The 23,589-nt window shown below is 45.3% G+C and overlaps 1 protein-coding gene across 3 annotated transcripts in view; it reads right to left on the bottom strand.

The window, feature by feature from the left end:
• LOC133341834 (glycosyltransferase family 92 protein F13G3.3-like) overlaps nt 1-23,589 on the bottom strand; it is a 141,029-nt gene that overhangs the window by 112,573 nt on the left and 4,867 nt on the right. The window lies entirely within an intron of this gene.

Consider the following 23,589-nt stretch of genomic DNA (forward strand, 5'->3'; position numbering starts at 1 on the left):
CTCAAATGCCCACAGCAACGGAGTTTCACAACACTTGTGTGATCCATCAACCCTCGGCGCTTGAACAGTGCTCGATTACAGGCATGCATAGCCACCGCTGCCCGGCTATGCCGTGTGGCGTGCGCGATATGATGTGGAATGCATCATGAATCTTGGTACCAGAGACACACTTCAGGAAATCGTTTCAAAGCCGGACTCATTGGAGGGGTGAGCCATTCCAGTTGAGGTAAGTCTGGCAAACTGAAAATAGATAATTGAGAAAACACTACGTGTTTATTACAAAGCACTTCCCCTAAAGGGATGGTCAAACATCGCAATGTAGAACCCTCCTGTGAAACAAGGGTCTCTGGAGGATTGGGTAAACAAATGCTGAGTGAGCTACATGCCTCCAGAAAAACACACACGAACACACACACACACACACGACCGTCTATACCATCAAGAATACACAAACATTTAAGCAATCCACTTTAAATTTTGTTTACATGTGTAAAATTATACTGTATTGTTTTGATTCATTGCCAATATTATAATAAACTCACTGTAAACACATACCAGCACATTGTTCAACAGTAGTCGGCTCAAAATATCGACAACTGATGCATGTTTTAAACCCTAAAACACACCTATTCATATGTATTTCACTCCAGCCATTGACGTTTTTGTTCCAATGGTCAGACTTTATACAACAAACAACCCTTATTCTTCTTCACCTGTTTACACAAGGCACCAGGGGTTTATTATGGGATTCATGGAACCCAATGGTAATGTAATGCGGGGACTCTAAACAGGATCATTTCGTCGCATAGCTCAAGAATTGGTCTCGTCTCTAGAGCATCCAATCAATGTCTGACAAGCGGTGTCAGATCACAACTTGGAATTGTGAGAGTAAGACTGTGATTTATGAACTCTCGGATCGATGCGTTTTTTTGGGGTTTGTGCCGCGCGTTATTCTGTACGATGCCCTACGTTTTTGCTCCCATGTGCTGGGAAACTCTTCAGGAGCCAAATTCAGAAATTGAACTGAAATTTACAAGCACGTAAACCTATGGCAGGTGGTGCCATTAAACTATGCTCGATAGCAATCGATATTTTACATGAGAAGAAAACATTTGAAAACGTATTTTTTATATAAAACACACTGCAGAAATAATTGCATAGTAACTTCATTTAGTAGATATGTGCGAATGAACACATGTAAAAATAAATTCAAGTCTTTTTCTATGGGTCTTTCGGTAAAGTCACGTAGATAGGTTCAAAGGAAAAAAAGGAAAAATAACAAAAAAACTACGACGTTTCGATCGCGACGCAAGCAGTCGTCATCAGGAGGAAAAAAATATATGATGACCGCTTGGCTTTGCGATCGAAACGTCGTTGTTTTTTTGTCACTTTTTGTTATTTCCCTCGAAACCCATCTACGTGGCTTTCCCGAAAGACCCATAGAATATGAATTCCTGCAGTCACGAAAGCTTTAAGTGAAGATTTAATTCAAGTCTTTGTTGCCATCTGCCTTTGACTGCGGGAGGATTTGAGGATTTGTTAACCGGAAACGCAAAGGGTCACGCGAGTGCTAATTGCTACACACACAAATATTGCCAGAGGCAGCGTTGCGGTGGGGTGTGACTGGGGGTTCGCGTCAGGTTTTTGGCCCCATTCATTAAGAGGAAGGCTCTCCGGTATCAAAACCAACGGGGTGCTAACTCGTCGAGGCAAACTCAAAGATTCACCTCAGATAATGAGGAAAACAAATAACCAATTGTGAGGAGCAGCTGCTTACTTACTCACTCCGCCTCTGCTCACCACCCTCTCTCAAAGAGTTGGGGCCTGCACACGAGACACAATCTAACTGTAAAATCAACCTCAAGGTGCCGCTTACATCATTTCGGACTGCCTTCATTGTTACCGTTCGACTTGAACGATAAGTTAAAAAAAAAAGAAACCTGCAAACTATAAACCATTTTTTTTTGTTTCCATCACTTCTAATTCTTTAAAAAGTGTTTTATTTTTCTCTTCCCGAGCGTCGCTAGACTTTGGAAACGATTCAAGTTGTCAAAAAATTGCATTGGGTAAAGGCTGGGCAAGATACACCTTAGTGCTGATTTCATAATCCACGCAGAAGCACAGCATCAGCATTATCCTGTGTGCAGAGGATACAATTTTTGCTTTGGGATCCTGACGCTCATTCCAAGTCAACTTTGTCCTGCAACAAGTGACAACGATGCCAGTCTGTGGCTGAGTAAATATTCCTGTGATTTCACAAAGCTGCACCCTCCGTGTTCCAATTCTGATCAAGCAGCTTTGTTGTCGTTTTCTCTTTTTTTTTACTGTGACAAAAGCCTTCCTGACTTTCGTGAAGCACAAACACATCACAGTCCCCTACCTATTTAGAAAAACAGATTCCAATCTCCTTAAGTGTACATACAGTAACAACTTTCTAGCCACAACATAGCAAGGAATCTACACAAATCGGGGCTAACAGGTTGCAAGACAACTACGTATAAGCATCACTTATGGAGTTAGCAAAACTTTTTAGGGTTCATTAAAGAAGCGCAAGAACTTAGCTGTTTTAGTCATTAAAAATCAATACGTTCCAGCGGTTCTCGATCGACCAATAGATCAAGGCCTCCCCATACCATGTCAGTCACGGGGAATTTATTTGTGTTTAACCATACTTCACACTGGTCGGTAGGGCTTTATGATGGGGGGGAGGGCAAGATCAGTTTTGATATAACTTCCCAATGAAGTCAGCCGTGGAATCGTATTCTGGTCGCCGGTTTACAAAGCGCAGCACGGTAAGCAGCATACCACCAGTGGAGGTTTTTTTTTTTTTACAAATTGGTATAGTACAGAAATAATCGTTACATGTTCCCACAGTGGTTGCAAGATGGTCGTGTATGTCCTCAATTGCTAGCTTTCTGCAAGTATTTATGTAATTTGCAATCCGCAAATATTATAAAAACGTACACAAAACACATGATGTATATAATAATGTCACATTACATACTGTTTGCGGCTTTGACCGAGATCAGAGCAGGAAAGAGTTGGGACGCCATTATTATAATTTCATTACGCCCAGAGGACATTTAGGCTCAAAGATAATGAAAAATAATAATTTGATGTATTACTGACATTAATTTTTTTTAAATCCCTTTTAGGTGTTTTTTCTTCTCGTCTTGAGAGATGTTACTGGTTACGTGATGTCACGGTGTTCATTACTGCGGCGACCCAGCTCAAATTGTAGGGGCCCACGGCCAACATCAGTGACGAGTGATATCTGAACTCAGCTCTGGATCCCCCCACATTCACCAATCCACGTTGGCCATGACGGCAAAGTTTATCGTCGCACAAGCTCAATGTGACCGACGCACAACGTTGGGGAGGGCCGCCTTCATCCAGCATTAAATTGAGAAAAGGTTCAATTTTGATTTAAAGCGTTCGTCACTGCAGGGATTCATATTCTTGGTTCTTTCAGTAAAGTCGCGTAGAAGGGAAATAATAAAATAATAAAAATAAAACATAATAAAATAATTCTCACGACGTTTCGGCCACAACGCAAGCAGCCGTCCTCAGGTGAAGACCAGGTCTGTCGGGGTCTTCACCTGAGGACGGCTGCTTGCGTTGTGGCCGAAACGTCGTGAGAATTATTTTATTATGTTTTATTTTTATTATTTTATTATTTCCCTTCTACGTGACTTTACCGAAAGAACCAAAAAGATGAATCCCTGCAGTCACGAAAGCTTTAAATCGAAAACTTCTTACTACTTACCTACCACACGGCTCAAATTATATTTTAAAACGGACCCAAGTGCGTTTTTCTCGCAGGCATGTGCCGGAGTTGAATAAAGGCTAAGGAACTGCTCAATCCGCGGGGCTCAACCAGGAAAAAAATTAACCCGTAAAAACAAAGTTTTTCACTATAAATCCTTTATATGCGTGGCGGCTAGAGTCCTCTCGTCCTCTGGCTTGAGATGGCTGCCACCTATGGGTCAGATGATTGCCTGCCACCATTAAGCAATTGGTAATTAAATAGAATTTTCTTTTTTTCCTAAAAAGTGGAAAATTTTGGAGAAAAAAATTTCACGAAAATAAATTGTCACGCACAACGAGTCTGTGTGCAAAATGTCAGCTCGATTGGATCACGGGAAGTGGGTTAAAAAACGACCGAAAGATTTGCACGGTCGTAAGCGCGCAAGCAAGCAAGTGAACTTAATATAAAGGATTTAAAAACCCGCACGTTGGTTGACGGAGCGGCTGGGGAAAAAAATAAAATACTCGCGCGTTCAAAAATGTTGGCACAAGTGGCCACCCCCTCGCCTCGTATTAAGGGTTACCGCGATGGCAGCCGCTCACTTCAGCGTTGGGAAATGATTGTACGTCGTCTACCTGGGAATAAAGCCGACCGAGAACAAGGGGAGGGACATACTTGGTGGACCATCCTTCAGACGGAATCGGCGGTTGCGTGGGAGCTACTGTCTAGAATACGTTCACATTCCTATTATTAAAGACAACAGCTGTCAAAATCACCCAGCGATTTAAAAAAAACATGCGCGAATTATGCCTTCTTAATCAGGAAACTGTTATCGCTGCCTTCATTACCACGAGGTAGTCATGGTTACTTGCTTGACAATCGATGCATTTCATCAATGCTTTTATTACATGAATAGAATTGTTCAAAAGCCTCCTTCCCCACCGTCTATTGTGATCAAGCAAGTTATTTTATATTGATTCTACAAACCAAGTCAGAAGTGCAAGTGATTCCTTGCTTGTATGAGCATTGAGGCAGTGCTCATCGCTAGTTTACAACCCTGAGCAAAACGTGGAAATTCCACATTCTTATGGTAGGGTTGAGTATTTTAATAGTCCATACCTGTAATTTATTTGGTACATTTACAGTACATTATTAACCCCAGTTAATACAGTCCCAGTATTGTCATACAAATCCATCTCATTCCTCCCTAATTCAATCACTAATTCCTCTCAATCATTGTCCTTAACAAATTCAATAATTTAACTCATTCATTTACTCACTCAATCATCATTCATTGCATTCATTGATCTATCCCTTATTTACTCATTCTCTAATTTATTAACAATTTCTTCATTCTCTGACTCATGCCTCATTCACTCATTCCCCTCTCATTCAGATACTATCCACTCATTCATTCACCCAGTCAATCCTCTCGCTCTCATTCTTCCCTCATTGACGCACTCGGTTTCTCATTTTCACTCGCTGTATTCCAGCGAACAACATCAAAACTTTCTATTTCGCAATGCACATAAGCGCTTCATATTGCATGTGTTAAATATCACATTCCATAGAAGCAAATCTGTGCACTAATTTGATAAAAATGTTGATGTAAAAGGGTCTCTCATTTCCTATCGCAAATCCCTCTCATTCATCTTTGCCTCTTTCACTAAATCCTTTCGTCCAACACCTCCCGCCAGGCACCCTGATGTTTTCCTATGACTTCCTGCAGGGCAAGCCATTGCTAGGGATACCCGTTGCTAGGGATACCCGTTGCTAGGGATACCCGTTACTAGGGATACCCGTTGCTAGGGATACCCGTTGCTAGGGATGCTGCCTGTTGCTAGGGATGCTGCCTGTTGTAGAGCCGCCTGTTGCTAATGGCGCCGTTACTCGCGGAATCCTGTTGCTTGGCAGCCGATCGGTCCTGGCAACCAGCAGCTAAAAATTTTGATTTGTAAATACACATAAGGCATCTTAGTGTTCAATAATTTAAAATTTTGTAGTCCGCATGAAGCATTTTTTGGTTTCGCAACCATAACTCGGCCAGGAAAGGTCTTAGATTGAAAAAAAAAATTCCAGCAAATAGATCATTATAAAATTTGTACACATAGCTGGAAAAATGTGGATTTGTATCAGACAAAGACTGCCGTATAACCTCAACAAAAGGTTGGAGCAAGTGCTGTTAGCGAGCACCTATGCAGGCCGACACGGTACACACGAGGGGGTGGGTGGCCAGCACCACGCCCGACCGCCTTTGTCTCACCAGTGGCGATGTTTACACGCCGTACCAGGTACTCATTTGAGGCTGAGTCAACCTAGGGGAGGAGGCCCGGGACCAGTTCATATAATAGCCACTGATGTTGGCCGTGAGCAGGAATCGAACTTGGGTCACCGGGTTCGTAGCGCAGCGCACTAACTAACTACTACACTACCGCACACACATACCAAGAGAAAATTGAAGAAATGTATACATAGATATCAAGTAGCATGAAATGATCAAGTTGTACAATGGTTAGAATGCACAACAAGCTCAAGGTTATAAGATCAAATCTTGGTCAGAGATAGACTCAGCCCCTCGTGCATTCATCAGCACCACAATCAGCCATGATTAATCCACTACTTGATGGGAATGAACTGTGGGAATTGTTAACGAACTTCACGGAGAAGGCTAACAAGTTGCAGGAATGAGAAAAAATTAACCCGTAAAAACAAAGTTTTTCACTCTAAATCCTTTATATGCGTGGCATCGGTTTCATTTTATTATTCATTTCTGTTTTTCTTGAGTAAACAAGCAAGCAAGTGAAGTTAATATAAAGGATTTAAAAATGAAAGATCACCTCTTGACATGCCCCGTATATTCCCGAGGGCACTAGCGTTGACCCGTTTTACCACTTTCAAGAACCTGGCAGCTTCAATTTAACTGCTCTATAAATAGTCTCCAGTGTACAGCGTGGGGGCAGGGATTTCATGCCATGTGGTTAGTCAACATTTGCGTCATCATGAAACGGGCGGCTAGAGTCCTCTCGCCCTCTGGCTTGAGATGGCTGCCACCTATGGGTCAGATGATTGTCTGCCACCATTAAGCAATTGGTAATTAAATATAAAAAAAAATCCCTAAGCAGTGTAAAATTTTGGAAAAAAATGTTCACGAAAATTAATTGTCACGCACAACGAGTCTGTGTGCAAAATGTCAGCTCGATTGGATCACGGGAAGTGGGTTGAAAAACGACCGAAAGATTTGCACGGTCCTAAGCAAGCAAGCACGCAAGCACGCAAGCAAGCAAGCAAGTGAACTTAATATAAAGGATTTAAAAAGAAAGCAAATGTGCAAATTAATCCATCCAGAGTAGCAATTTGTAGATGTTCACCCTTACCAATGGAATGTGGAATTCACAATGCCGTCCCAAGTTCATTATGAATACGAAACGACTTTCGAGATTTTGAATTTTACATGAGATGGAAAAGTCTACGTCATTTGGTTGGTGATGGCCAATCATAAGCCAACAACTGTACATGGATAGAATGTTTTTGCGAGGCTAACCTTTTCTAAAATGGTTTCCTATCACGAATGTCTGCTGTATGTCGAGCAAAAAAAAAATCACAAAATCGTTACGATCTAATTTTTCACAATTCTATAGTCGATGACCAGACAGAGCATTGACAATTTCTGCATAAATGCACTGCTCTAACTCTAAGCACTCGAACTACTCCTTCACGCAAGCAGACGAAGAACTGCAGATGCAGACTACATACTGTGAAGCGAGGCTATCCATAATATAGGCTTTTTTGGGGGATTGGATCGCGTAAATATAAGCGAGTCCGTGTTGTATTCACAATGGGGAAAGAGACACAACAAAGAATAATAAGGCTTCCCATGTGTAAAGTGGGTTCATTTTGTCAAACCTACCCCTTACAAAAGACCAACATTTATAATTTACACTTGTGGGGGGGGGGGGGGGGAAGAATCATTTAAAGAAAAGCGCACGTTCTATTCTTAGGCGTAGCTGGTGGCAACGTTGCCGTTTGCTTTTGTCCCAGGTAAAGGTAGCAGTGAATTCATCAATTATGGAACGAACCAACATTACCACGAGCACTGAAACTTGTAATAAATAAATTAACGATATTACCCCCGATGAAGTTAATAAGCTTACAAAATAACGGAGCCGCCGACGAACGTGAGTACACCATGCAGCATTAAAGAAAAATACTTAACATGTTCTAGATTTGAAGCTTTCGTGATTGCAAGGATTCATACGCTTTGGTTTTTTCGGTAAAGTCATGTAGGTTAAAAAAGAAAACAAATAAATTAAATCACGACGTTTCGGAGGCAACACAAGCTTCAGTCTTCAGGTGACACCGTCATTTGATACAGCAATTTTGCTGTGATGGTTTCACCTGAAGACGGAAGCTTGTGTTGCCTCCGAAACGTCGTGATTTAATTGATTTGTTTTCTTTTTTAACCTACGTGACTTTACCGAAAAAACCAAAGAGTACTTAACATGTTGCTTAATGGCTCAAGCAATAGATTATTATCATGTGAAGTCAAGGAGATGTTCTGCCGAATACATCATCTCGAAATATTCACACCACATACCGAACTTGCTTGTTTATAAGGAAATATAAACCACCAACGAACAAGACCCAAAGTCACATTTGAAAGCATCATTGCCGATATCAAAAAAGAATTCGGCCGGTTTGTCGTGCAATATTCAACTTACTGCAAAGCTCACAGCGTGTAGCGGTGGGTGGTTCTGCAAGAGTTATCATGAAATGCCCTTCGACGAACCTAGCGACCCGAGTTCGATTCCCGGCTGCTACGACGAACATCAGCGGCGAGTGACGTCCACCGACCCGCATTGACCGGCGGTTTGACGTACAGCCCATCAACCCCCATGACCAACACTGTCTTCATCCAGCAGTGGAGTGACAAAAGCGTATTATGAATCGGTTTCCTCATTCACCGGTTCATAGTGACTCCACTCTTTACAAGAAACTCAATTAAAACTATAATCTCTTTTTATTTTCCCAGGTAAGGCTAACTGAGCTGTATAGCTCTTTTGCAGAAGCGACCTGGTCACAAATGACAGCTCAACGAAGTGGCTTTTATTCTTGGTTCTTTCGCTAAAGTCAGGCAAATAGAAAACAAAAATCTAAAATAAAAGCAACCGCCCGATGAAGACCGCTTATGTTGCGATCGAAACGTCGTGGGTTTTTTGCTTTTATTTTAGATGTTTTGTTTTCTATTTACGTGACTTTACCGAAATAACTAATAAATATGAATTCCTGCAGTCAAGAAAGTTTTAAGTCTGAAGTGGCTTATGTGGAAATTTATAGCAGCCAAATACTCACGTTTTTCGAAATGTGGAGAGAAAAACGGAAGGACCTCGAGAAAAATCCACGCAACCACGGGCGGAGATAGAGAGAGAGAGAGAGACATGCAAACTCATACAGGCGTCAGGGTTAGGATAAAACCACGCCCCTCCTGCTAACCAGGCGAGGTAGTTAACATCTCGCCAATGCCAGGGATTTGCCTGTGCGTGTGGTTTCTAAAGCAACGCCACAATGGTTGAGAGACAAGACTCTCCCCCCTTCTGTCTTCCTCTCTATAGCACAAAAATAATTAAACTAAAAGGTGATATACTGAACACAGCATAGTCTGTTCATTGTGAAGTTACGGCTCTATTATAATAACTTTTTACAAAGTGGTTATTTTCCCCATTTGCAAATACAAAATTAATTCTAGATGTGAAGCTTTAGTGACTGCAAGGATTCATATTCTTAGGTTTTTTCGGTAAAGTCACGTAGGTAAAACATTACAATTAATAAAAGTAAAATAAAAATAAAAATCACGACGTTTCGGAGGCAACACAAGCCTCCGTCTTCAGATGGAACCGTCACAGCCACGACAGCTGTATCAAGTAAATGAGAGATTGCAAGAGCTACCACTCCGTATATATAATGGTTGGAGAGGGGGGAAGGGCCAAGTACGGCACACTTTAATTAATCGCATTCTGAATAATACCCGGTTGCCATACATTGTCGTCTTTAGGGTATCTTGCACAATCTGAAAACAACTTCATAAGCACATCATTTGACCATTATTTACTTTCATTGGCTTATTCAGTGTACTAAATCTTCCACAGCTGATGATTCGATGTGAAATCAACGATGCCCTATAAAACGAACGTATGATTGTTTCGTGATATATGGCATCGCAAAAAACGTTTCCATCACGACGTTAACAGGCACAACAGAATGCTGCTTTGCATAATTGCCTAAGTAATGTTTGTGGATGTCACCTAAGGGCAGGGGAGGCGTTATCGCCCCTGCCTGGTATGCAGGAGACCGTGGGTTCGACCCCAAACTCTGACACTTGTATATATGGAGTGTGCGTGCTCCCTGTGTTGGTCGCGTGGATATTTTTTTTTTAGGCTTCCGTCTTTGCCCTCCACGTTCAGAAGCGACATCCGTTCAGATTATTTGCCCGCTACTATACGTTTCCACGAGTGACGAAGCAAGCCACTTGGAATAGCAATCGCGTGTGGCCAGGTCATCTCTGAAAAAAAGAGTATATCGCTCAGTGGGATTTACCGACTGAATAAAAGTTCGTCTTTGTTCAAATATCAATGGGGGAGCGGAGGGGGGGGTGCAGAAGTAACTGCATACCTTGACACAACCTTTGTCTCTTCAACAAAAAGGTCTTCACAGGTACTAGAATGACTTACTTAAGGAAGCTTTACCCAACCGCTTTCCCGGGCCATTATACGAAACAAATTTTGCATCAGGACTTTGCCTCCACGAATGGCTCATCTCTAGAAGACAAAGACAACAAGGGCAAATTTCCCCCGGCTAGCCTTAACAGACTGTTGGGGAAAGTGCTGTTAGCGAGCACCCCCACGGCACACGAGTGGCTGGGTGGCCAGCACCACGTCCGGCCGCCTTTGTCTCCCTAATGGCAACGTTTACACATCGCACCAGGTACTCATTTCAGGCTGAGTCGACCCAGGGGTGGCCCAGGACCGGTTCAGACAATCGTCACTGGTGTTGGCCGCGAGCCAGGAATCGAACTCGGGTCGCCGTGTTCGTAGCGCAGCGTTGGCCACGACACTGCACATAACCGCTATATCGCTATACAAAGACCAAGACACATGAACTCAATTGGTACAAACATGGTGGGCTGCTTCTTCTTTAGTGCTGCCTAACGGCGTGTGCGACTTCACGATGATATTGGTCCCGGTCTAGCACGGCGTGTAGAGTTTGTGCTGTTGTTAATTGTAGCCATGTTTTGATGTTACTGAGCCATGTCGTTTTTGGCCGTCCTGGTCGTTTTTTCCCTTCGATTTTTCCTTCCAGGATTTGCTTTAATAGCTGGTATTTGTGGTCGTTTCGGGCAATGTGGCCTAGGTAGTAACACTTCCTGCTAATGATGGTCTTCAGCAGTTGCCTGTCAGTGCCCATATCTTGCAGAACTTGTGTATTGGTGGTTTTGGCTGTCCATGGGATTTTCAGCATTCTTCGATACAGCCACGTCTCGAAAGCTTCGAGCCTTTTTGTTGCTGTTGTTGTCAGTGTCCACGTCTCTACTCCGTACAGCAAAATTGACCAGATGTAGCATTTCAGTGTGCGCAGTTTCAGTGATATACTCAAGTTGCGGTCTGCAAGGAGTGTTTTCCATTTAATAAATGCTTGCCTTGCTTGTTCAATTCTGCTCTTTATTTCGACTTCATGGTTCAACTGATCGTCAATGATTACACCAAGGTATTTAAATCGGTGTACTTGTTCCAATTTTTCGCTGCCCAGCTTGATTGTTATTTCGCTTGTAGTTCGGCTGACCTTCATAACCTTTGTTTTCTTTTTATGAATTCGTAAGCCCCATATTTGACTCTCTGTGGCAACCTCGTCCAAGATTTGTTGTAGGTCTTGTTCTGAATCGGCCAGCAGTGCAGTGTCGTCGGCATACCTGATGTTGTTGATGTATTGTCCATTGACTTTAATACATGGTGGGCACTTTTCGATTTAAAGCTTTCGTGACTGCAGGGATTCATCTTCTTGGTTTTTTCGGTAAAATAATATTTTATTATTTTTATTTTTATTATTTTATTACTTCCCTTCTACGTGACTTGACCGAAAAAAAACATAATAAAATATTATTTTATTTTATTATGTTTTATTTTTATTATTTTATTACTTCCCTTCTACGTGACTTTACCGAAAAAACCAAGAAGATGGTGGGCACTACCTCGACATCTGTACAAATCTTGGTGGAGGACGAGTTAATTACAGAATGATATAGTAGTGTCAGGCTCATCACGGGCTCGTAGTTTAACTCTTAAATCACTCCGGCCTCTCTATGTGCTATGAAGAAGGGCCATTGACCGAAATCTATTTTCCACACGAGGCTATTGACAAACGTGTTGAGTTTTTTGTTGTCATCTTCTTGGTTCTTTCGGTAAAGTCACGTAGAAGGGAAATAATAAATAAAATATATAAAACAATACAATTATCACGACGTTTCGATTGCAACACAAGCAATCATCATCAGGTGTGAAAACCACGGCAAGAAAATTTGCAAAAAAGTGGCGGTTTTTTTTCTTTACATTAGCATAAGAAAAAAATACCGCCACTTGTTTCAAAATTTTCTTGCTGGGGTTTTCACACCTGATGATGATTACTTGTGTTGCAATCGAAACTTCGTGAGAATTTTGTTTTATTTATTTTATTTCATTATTTCCCTTCTACGTGACTTTACCGAAAGAACCAAGAAAATGAATCCCTGCAGTCACGAAAACTTTAAATCAAAACTCTCGGTAGCTTAGAAATCCTCGACAGATGGCCCAGTTATCTAGGTCCACATGCCAATGACATAGGATTGCATTTTTTGCTCTGACACTGTGTGGACTATGGACTCTGCCTCACTCATGATGCTACGTGGCGAATGATTCAACAACATATCAGTGATTACAAGATTAAACAATAATGACTGCACAAAAATCAAGCAGACTCAAACACTATTATAGAGCTAATCACACCCACTCCCTTAAATCACCCTCGCCCAGGTATCAGCATTCATAAACGACCAGGCCATTAAAATCAACTCCAGGATGACCCCGTTCTGAGAGGCCACTTCAACGGCAACCTCGGAGATTACAGGAGGCATCCGACTCATTGTGTTTCGCAATGCTACGTGGATCATAAACATATCCGTTTGTGAATTAAATGGAAAAAATCTGAAACGTGTTCAGGAAGCGTTGAGAGAAACGCGCGTTGGGAATTGCACAGAAAGAGGACCACATGGATTAGAGAACACATTGCAGATTGCAGACAAGAGCACGCGGGCTTAAACAGAACATCGTCGTTATCAGCGATGATGGGCGATGGTCGAGAATAACAATCAAGTGGCAGCAGCCAAGGGGCAAAAAGCGTCCGGGGGGGGGGGGGCGGGGGGGCACAGCACCACATTCACCGAGGAGACGGAGCAATGCAATAGTCTCGTGTGCGGGTGCTCGGCGGATCTTTACATCGCCGGATCGCGGGAGGCAACGGTGGCTCGAGAAGGCTGTCATCCAGCGGTGGATCAATCATGGCCGATGACGGACGGACGGACAGCGATGTTTCCCATTACCGAGAGCACGCGAGCGACCAGCACGGCCACCGCCTTCTGCGGGCAAGCGAGCCGAGCCTTGCCGCAGCCTTTGGGGAGTTGGCCTCGTCCCTCCTCCGGCTCACCAGCAGTCTCCTACAGCAGCTTCCTCGTCATCATCTCAGTCAGCAGGAGCGCCACTCTGCGTGGTGGGTACCCCCACGCCGCGAACGGCAAGCGACGGGCCCACAGACCGCAAGGACCACCGTGCACTTTGTGCAGAGGAGCTGGGGCGGCAATCCCAGTAACTTGTCAGAAAATATCCGGCAGAAACATCTGCTTTGCATTAAATATTTTCTCGTGGCGAAAAAGAAAGCACTGGCCACTCTGAGCATCAACCCTTCCACCCTCTCCCTGTGCAAACAAAGACAAAGATCCCCCCCCCCCCATAGCTTTCACAGACTGTTGGGGCAAGTGCTGTTAGCGAGCACCTATGAAGGCTGACACGGTATACGAGGCCGTGGGTGGCCAGCACCACGCCTGGCCGGCCTTTGTCTCCCCAGTGGCGCTGTATACACACCGACCGACCTAGGGGAGGGGCCCAGGAACGGTTCAGATAATCGTCACCGGTGGTTGGCCGTGAGAGTGGGAATGGAACTCGGGTCTGTGAGGTTAGTAGCGCAGCGCGCTAAACCGAGATGCCCTTCCGCTCCCCACACACGAGCGCGCACCCACAGCCACACGACTCTGATGCTAAACAATTGAACAGGCAAGCTCGCGAGCCGAGTGCGTGGAATCTCTTTGAGGGGTTGCAATGCAAATGCGCTGTGACAAAGCACTTTGAGGAGCCACGGGGGTTCATCGCCGAGTCCTCGACGTCTGCAGGGGAAGGTGGTAAGACAATAGAGCGGCTGTGTTTCAAGTGCTGTTGTGTTTCAAGCAGGAATGGTGGGGTGGTAGCATGTTAAACCCAAGCGCCCTTTTTAAAAGATGGCAATTTAATGGACCACATCTGTGTACGCCACAAGAGCCTTTATCACCAGAGTGAAGGCATAATGTAGGAGTTCTGTAGTGTACCATCATCTCTCATTGGGGGGGTGTGGGCAGGGGGGATAAACATTTCTCCCTACACCCCCCCCAAAGTGAGATGCCATCATGCCATGCCCTGCCACCTTCGCCTCCCATCAACCAATCCACTCCCCACCTCCTACTGCTTCTATCATTTGCATTCCTCGTTCCAACAAGAGTAGCACATTAACTAAACGACACCTCCGATGGGTTTTGCATAATGTGCAAAGGCGCCGAGTGCTTTTTGTACACGTGTTTGCCGTGTGTTGTTGTTGTTTATAATACAGGTTTTTTTTGGGTTAGATCGCGTAAATGTGTCATTAAACCCACCACCTCCCGACAAGGCCAACTAGTAAGGGTTGTCACGTAAACAGAACGTGGCCACAATACCTGCAGTCATAATGCAAACAAAAAACATAACTCTGATAATGTATGCACTGTCCTTGAAGTTGATTGGTCCACACCCGAGACAGCTTTCCTTAGAGCCTAGTCTCACATGGGTTGGACCAGATGACGCCAAAAGGTGTCAGTTTTGTTGCCAGATAGAAGGGTAAAAAACCAATTATCATATTTTTTACTGGCAAATGAGGTTCCAATGGTGAGAACGTGGCCAATTCGTCACTAGTACAACACACCGGTGTGTTGGAGAGCCAAGCCACAACATTTACAAACTGAGTACGACGTTTCGCCAGTAATTACAACTAGCTTCATCAGGCGACAGTCAGATAAGTGCAATTGACTGAAACTTAGGGGTTTTGTGGCCTGACCTAGTTTTATTACGTCACGGCTTCTGCATTAACAATTCCTGTAGATGATCGGTGGGGACTGGCATATCTGAAACGATCAATTGACGTCTTTCATCACAGAATGGGAACTGCAATATGTAGTTGTCGAATATCGCACAAAGGAAACGCTTTCTCACACTGTGTTAATTTTTAAGCGATGGGTTTTTTTGTTGTTGTTGCTGTTCCCGTCATGCACTATGGTCCCAACTGCTGTGGGAAGATGTATACATACACACCACGTATAAATACACACTTGATTAAGACAACCTGAGATTGTTAAGGGTATGGACGAGCTATAATGTTTCATATTTATTTCGTTTGTTCTTAAAAACCAAATAGGTCATATTCATTACCAAGACTGGTATGCATAGAGAGCTTAAAATGAGCCAAATATCACAATATTGGAATCTATGTTTAGCTGTCGATCGTATTGCTTCCTAAACCCCGCTTGGCCCGCCACCGTATATACAAGAGCCACCGTGGCCATGCGTGTTGCATGTGGTGTGTATTGTATTGTGAACAGCTGGTCATGCATGCGTAAGTGAATAAATGTGCCCACGTCTGAATGATAAAACATGAATTACCTTTAAAGGGCCATCCCCAGGTGCATGAAAGCTCCAAAAAGCAATGTGCCTTAGAATTTATGGCCTTGCAATATGCCCCAACTAGAAACCAAAATCACAAGTGGAAGTATTTAAGAAACTACTTACTTCGTGAATTGGACTATACGGCTCAAGACATCAACGAGTGCGTGATTTGGACGGTAGGTGAAGTTGCACTTGGGGTTTAGGAACAGGCTCAAAGCGAGACCAAGCACACGTTTGCTATGTTTAAAATAGTCGCGAAGCTTGGACCTTGAAGAGAATGTGCAACGACAGATGGAAGCATGCTGTGCTACAGACGGACCCCTATGGGTATCGTGGACAGAACACCGTGCAAATGAGCGAGTGTTGGAAACACGAGGTGTGAAAAGGGGACTCGAGGATGGGATACGAAGGCAGAAACCACGATTCTATGGACCAAGGCCGTAATTATAGTATATATTGGGGGGGGACACATTCCACATCCCACATCCCACGTCCCCCCCAATATTGAAATATGCTCAAAATGTCCGCCCCCCCCCCCCCCAATATTTTGGTATAAAAAAATTATTGCTATGCTATGTAAATAAAAACAACAATTTGCTAAACCTTGGCCACAATATCTGGACTTGTCTTCATATAAATTAATGCGTCGATTTCTGTTTATATGATTGTGGTTATGGTTGTTCTTTATTAATCCCTAATCTCTGCCATTACACACAACGAAACAAGAAATGGTAAAAAATAAAAACAAAGCAACGTAATACAATACACTATTAGACATTATTGTAAATAAAATAAAAAGTCCATCCCATGTGTTAGTGAATTTTTAAATATTTTAGGCAGGAAATGATTTTTCAAATTTAGATATTTTTTTTTTCTGAGTTGGGACCCCCAGACACCCTGGAAGATTTGGTCCCCCCCCCCAATGTTGACTCCATGGCTACGGCCTTGCTATGGACACCTCGTCCACCACCTTACAGCTTGTCTACAAAAGGATATCTGACGAGGATATGTTTTATATAGAGAGAGAGCAGCATCATGTATGCCAAATACATCTCAAAACCCCACACAATCTACAACACACAGAGCTGCGTAGATATATTAAGATGTTTTCAGCCATATTAATGAATTGTCGATCAATGTGGGAGGAAACCAGAGAGAGCACCTCGAGAGAAAAAAAATGACACTTGCTCAGAAATTCCAGAAGGGAGACCAAGAATGCGATGCGATGGACACAGCTGACGTAAATAAGCGCAAGGATGGGGGTGCAGATTAGCATTGCGGTGAGACTTGGCGGAGGGACAGAGAGCCGTGGGAAGGAGGTATTGCCCACAAGCCAGGTGTCTGGAAAGATGACGGCACGAGACGAGCAGCACCCATTTTGGGGGCAGGGGAGAGATGAAATTCTAGAGCTGAACCTCAAAGAGCTTCAATCACCAAATTGGTTGCTGCAAATACTATTTCCATTCCTTTTTCTCGGCAACACTTTTTTCCCTTATTTTTCACTTTCACAATTTTGTCAGTCTATCAACAATTATACATTTGGTATCCAACCCAGCTTATATATATATATGCTCCAAGCACGTGTGCTGTTTCATTCAGACGCTGTCGCCTCGACAGACCTGGTTTTCACCTGAGGACGGCTGCTTGCGTTGTGGCCGAAACGTCGTGAGAATTGTTTTATTATGTTTAATTTTTATTATTTTATTACTTCCCTTCTACGTGACTTTACCGAAAGAACCAAGAAGATGGTATCATACTGTTTGCAAAAATTGGTGTTCCTTGAAAAATGTCTCATTTGAATCTTGTCCGATTTAACTTTCTGGCTTTTTGTTTCTGCCATCTTGCCCTTTACAGGTATTTGTTTGCACTGACAAATGCGTATCATACTCTTGGCCCAAATACTATGACTCCCTGGCCAATAAACGCTGTTCCGGGAGACTGCTCCTTACCATAGAGCCCCCAGTGGCCCAAACTGTGCTGCGCAGACCACAAGGCTGTGCGTGGGAAGTGGTCAGCGCAACTTCCAGACACGATTTATCGGTACGCTGCACATGGCTGTCCGTTAAATCATGTTGGGTTAGGTTTGGACCCACTGGTGCAGAAACGTTCGGAACCCCACCAGCTTTTAGATTGTGTTTTGGCTGTTCTTGAGAAAGCCCTCTCTCTCGGCACACACAAGTCGACATCACGTGGCAATTCTGACCGGACATCTGTGGGAAAACAAGAGCTTGACGGCTCATCGGATTCCTTCAGCATAAATACAGCTTCTGATTTCACTCTGCGTAAACCTTCTTTCACTGCCAAGCAGGGCACCCTCCTTATGAGTGAACTACAAACCTTTGAATAAAATACCACCACCGCCGGCTATTGTGTCCGCCAAGTCTTATTATTATTAATATCGTGAGCCCCTTAGCTTCACGGTGCAGCCACGGATTGCGAGACCCCGGGGGAGAAGTGGGGTTAAAACATAAAACCTTTATTATTATTATTGTGGGGAGGGGAATGGGAGCAACGCGGCTGTTTCCAAGAGACGGCGACGACCATCTCCGCCGGGAGCATAAGACCTGTTCACAACTCAGCCGCCGCAAACAATGCGGAGACGAGAATTGATTATTAATTCGCAAATGTGCCCAAGAGCCAGTGGTTGGTGTATAGATATACACAGAGATATTGCAGTATATACACGCCACCATCAGAGATGATGTGGTCACACCACCACCGTGGTGGTTAACAGCGTGCAGAGAATCGTGTACATTTTGTAGAACTGTAAAAAGAAACGTTATTAGCCTTACAGAAGTATAACAATGCCGTGTTATCGACAGCGTAATAGCTGGATAGGGTGCATGTAGCCGTGTGTGTGGCATAAATAGGTGCTCGCTAATAGCACTTGCCCCTACAAGCCTGTTGAGGCTACGAGGGGGATCTTTTGTCTTTGTGTGGAACAAACACCGCAAATGCCTCTCGTCTGTAATCCACATCGTGCGCTGGCAGTACCAGACAGACCCACCATAGATAGATCAACATCTATGTATAGATTCACCACTGACAGTACATCCATGCAGTATACATACAATGTATACATACAATGTATACGGACCGCACGCGGTATTTGCGAGCACTTCGCTCCGACAGACGTCCTGCACCGCTCATTACAACCACACAGAAGAGCAACAGCAGCATCATCATCATCATCCACACACGTGTTCTATACAACCCGTGGTTTGTCGAGCGAAGCAACGTGTTGATTCCAAACGATGCGTGTGTGTGAGTGTGTGTGGGACCTTACAGGTTTGTAGGTGCCCCTGGAATTGCTTTGATCGTAGACACACAAAGACAAAGATGCCCCCCGTATAGCCTTAACAGACTATTGGGGCAAGTGCTGTTCGCGAGGAGCAACCTATGTAGACCGGCACGGCACACGAGGGGGTGGGGGTGGTCAGGAACACATCCGGCCGATCGCCTTTGTCTCCCAAGTAGTGATGTTTATACACCGCACCAGGTTACTCATTTAAGGCCGAGTCGACCTAGGAGAGGCCCCCAAGAACAGTTCTGATAGTAATCGCTGGTGCTGTGGCCGTGAACCAGGAATTGAACTCGGGTTGCCGGATTCGTAGCGCACCACAGCGCGCTAACCACTATCCCACCGCTCTCCACTACACACAAAGACAAAGATCCTCCCTGTAACATAGCCTTAACAGACTGTTGGGGCAAGTGCTGTTAGCGAGCACATGTATACACAAAGACAAAGACCCCCCCCCCTGTAACATAGCCTCAACAGACTGTGGGGCAAGTGCTTTTAGCGAGCACATGTATACACAAAGACAAAGACCCCCCCCCCCTGTAACATAGCCTCAACAGACTGTTGGGACAAGTGCTGTTAGCGAGCACATGTATACACAAAGATAAAGATCCCCCCTGTAACATAGCCTCAACAGACTGTGGGGCAAGTGCTGTTAGCGAGCACATGTATACACAAAGACAAAGACCCCCCCCCCCTGTAACATAGCCTCAACAGACTGTTGGGGCAAGTGCTGTTAGCGAGCACATGTATACACAAAGACAAAGATCACGAGCGGGTGGCTGGCAAGCACCGCCACCACCACCACAACCACCACCACAACCACCACGCATCGCCCGCCATGTGGAGGATGTGTAGGATGTGTAGGACGTCTAGGATGTGTAGGATGTGTAGGATGTGGTGGATGTGTAGGATGTGGTGGATGTGGAGGATGTGTAGGATGTGTAGGATGTGGTGGATGTGTAGGATGTGTAGGATGTGGTGGATGTGGAGGATGTGTAGGATGTGTAGGATGTGGTGGATGTGGAGGATGTGTAGGATGTGGTGGATGTGTAGGATGTGTAGGATGTGTAGGATGTGGTGGATGTGTAGGATGTGTAGGACGTGGTGGATGTGTAGGATGTGTAGGATGTGTAGGATGTCTAGGATGTCTAGGATGTGTAGGGTGTGGTGGATGTGTAGGATGTGTAGGACGTGGTGGATGTGTAGGATGTGTAGGACGTGGTGGATGTGTAGGATGTGTAGGATGTGGTGGATGTGTAGGATGTGGAGGATGTGGTGGATGTGTAGGATGTGTAGGATGTGGTGGATGTGTAGGATGTGGAGGATGTGGAGGATGTGTAGGATGTGGTGGATGTGGTGGATGTGGAGGATGTGGAGGATGTGTAGGATGTGGTGGATGTGGAGGATGTGTAGGATGTGGTGGATGTGTAGGATGTGTAGGATGTGTAGGATGTGGTGGATGTGTAGGATGTGTAGGACGTGGTGGATGTGTAAGATGTGTAGGATGTGGTGGATGTGTAGGATGTGTAGGATGTGTAGGATGTCTAGGATGTCTAGGATGTGTAGGGTGTGGTGGATGTGTAGGATGTGTAGGACGTGGTGGATGTGTAGGATGTGTAGGACGTGGTGGATGTGTAGGATGTGTAGGATGTGGTGGATGTGTAGGATGTGGAGGATGTGGTGGATGTGTAGGATGTGTAGGATGTGGTGGATGTGTAGGATGTGGAGGATGTGGAGGATGTGTAGGATGTGGTGGATGTGGTGGATGTGGAGGATGTGGAGGATGTGTAGGATGTGTAGGATGTGCTGGATGTGTAAGACGTGTAGGACGTGTAGGATGTGTAGGATGTGGAGGATGTGGTGGATGTGTAGGATGTGTAGGATGTGTAGGGTGTGTAGGACGTCTAGGATGTGTAGGATGTGCAGGATGTGGTGGATGTGTAGGATGTGGAGGATGTGTAGGATGTGGTGGATGTGGTGGATGTGTAGGATGTGGTGGATGTGGTGGATGTGGTGGATGTGTAGGATGTGGTGGATGTGTAGGATGTGTAGGATGTGTAGGATGTGGTGGATGTGGTGGATGTGTAGGATGTGGTGGATGTGTAGGATGTGTATGATGTGGTGGATGTGGTGGATGTGTAGGATGTGTAGGATGTGGTGGATGTGTAGGATGTGTAGGATGTGGTGGATGTGTAGGATGTGTAGGATGTGGTGGATGTGGATGTGGTGGATGTGTAGGATGTCGTGGATGTGGATGTGGTGGATGTGTAGGATGTCGTGGATGTGGTGGATGTGTAGGATGTGGTGGATGTGGTGGATGTGTAGGATGTGGTGGATGTGTAGGATGTGGTGGATGTGTAGGATGTGGTGGATGTGTAGGATGTGTAGGATGTGTAGGACGTGGTGGATGTGGATGTGTAGGATGTGTAGGATGTGGTGGATGTGTAGGATGTGGTGGATGTGGTGGATGTGTAGGATGTGGTGGATGTGTAGGATGTGTAGGACGTGTAGGACGTGGTGGATGTGGATGTGTAGGATGTGTAGGATGTGGATGTGGTGGATGTGTAGGATGTGGTGGATGTGTAGGATGTGGAAGACGACTCGGGCTCACGGAGCGAGCGCTACGCGGACACGGGGCGCACCACCGCAGAAGCAGCAGCAGCAGAGGCAGCAGCAGCAGCAGCAGCTGCTGCTGCTGCTGCTTCTGCGCGGCTCCCGCGGCGAACAACGCGAAGACGACGACGACATTCGGGATAGAGGCACGCGAAGTGTCCCTCGGTGGGGCTGCTGCTCGGACGCACGCAGCACACAGACACACGTGTACTGTGTGTACACGTGTGTCTGTGTGCTGTGTACACGCTGTGTGTGTGTACACGCTGTCTGTGTGTGTGTGTACACGCTGTGTGCGTGTGTGTGTACACGCTGTGTGTGTGGTGTGTACACGCTGTGTGTGTGTACACACTGTGTGCGTGTGTGCACGCTGTGTGTGTACACGCTGTGTGTGTGTACACACTGTGTGTGTACGTACACGCTGTGTGTGTACACGCTGTGTGTGTGTGTACACGGTGTCTGTGTGTGTGTACACGGTGTCTGTGTGTGTGTACACGCGTGTGTGTGTACACGATGTCTGTGTGTGTACACGTTGTGTGTGTCTGTACACCCTGTGTGTGTGTACACGCTGTCTGTGTGTGTGTACACGCTGTGTGTGTGTACACGCTGTGTGTGTGTGTACACGCTGTGTGTGTGTACACGGTGTGTGTGTACACGCTGTGTGGGTGTACACGCTGTGTGTGTGTGTACACGGTGTGTGTGTGTACACGCTGTGTGTGTGTACACGCTGTGTGTGTGTGTACACAATGTGTGTGTGTATACGCTGTGTGTGTGTGTACACGCCGTGTGTGTACACGCTGTCTGTGTGTGGTGTTTACACGCTGTGTGTGTGTGTACACAATGTGTGTGTGTACACGCTGTGTGTGTGTACACGCTGTGTGTGTGTGTACACAATGTGTGTGTGTACACGCTGTGTGTGTGTGTACACGCCGTGTGTGTACACGCTGTCTGTGTGTGGTGTTTACACGCTGTGTGTGTGGTGTGTACACGCTGTGTGTGTGGTGTGTACACGGTGTCTGTGTGTGTGTACACGCTGTGTGTGTGGTGTTTACACGCTGTGTGTGTGGTGTGTACACGCTGTCTGTGTGTACACGCTGTATGTGTGTACACGCTGTGTGTGTACATGCTGTGTGTACACGCTGTGTGTGTGTACATGCTGTGTGTACATGCTGTGCGTGTGTACACGCTGTGTGTATGTACATGCTGTGTGTACATGCTGTGTGTGTGTACACGCTGTGTGTGTGTGTTGTACACGCTGTCTGTGTGTGTGTACACGCTGTGTGTGTGGTGTGTACACGCTGTGTGTGTGTACACGCTGTGTGTGTGTACACGCTGTCTGTGTGTACACGCTGTCTGTGTGTACACGCTGTGTGTACACGCTGTGTGTACACGCTGTATGTGTGTACACGCTGTATGTGTGTACACGCTGTGTGTACACGCTGTCTGTGTGTACACGCTGTGTGTGTGGTGTGTACACGCTGTCTGTGTGTGTACACGCTGTGTGGTGTGTACACACTGTGTGTGTGTGTGTACACGCTGTGTGTGTGGTGTGTACACGCTGTGTGTGGTGTGTACACGCTGTGTGTGTGGTGTGTACACGCTGTGTGTGTGTGTACACAGTGTGTGTGTACGCGCTGTGTGTGTGTGTGTGTACGCGCTGTGTGTGTGTACGCGCTGTGTGTGTGTACACGCTGTGTGTGTGTACACGCTGTGTGTGTGTGTGTACACAGTGTGTGTGTACGCGCTGTGTGTGTGTGTAGACGCTGTGTGTGTGTACACGCTGTGTGTGTGTACACGCTGTGTGTGTACACGCTGTGTGTGTACACGCTGTGTGTGTGTACACAGTGTGTGTGTACGCGCTGTGTGTGTGTAGACGCTGTGTGTGTGTACGCGCTGTGTGTGTGTGTGTA

This window comes from Lethenteron reissneri, chromosome 12 (genome assembly GCF_015708825.2).
Source record: "Lethenteron reissneri isolate LAM-NWPU_2019-01 chromosome 12, ASM1570882v1, whole genome shotgun sequence".
NCBI classification, from domain to species: domain Eukaryota; kingdom Metazoa; phylum Chordata; class Hyperoartia; order Petromyzontiformes; family Petromyzontidae; genus Lethenteron; species Lethenteron reissneri.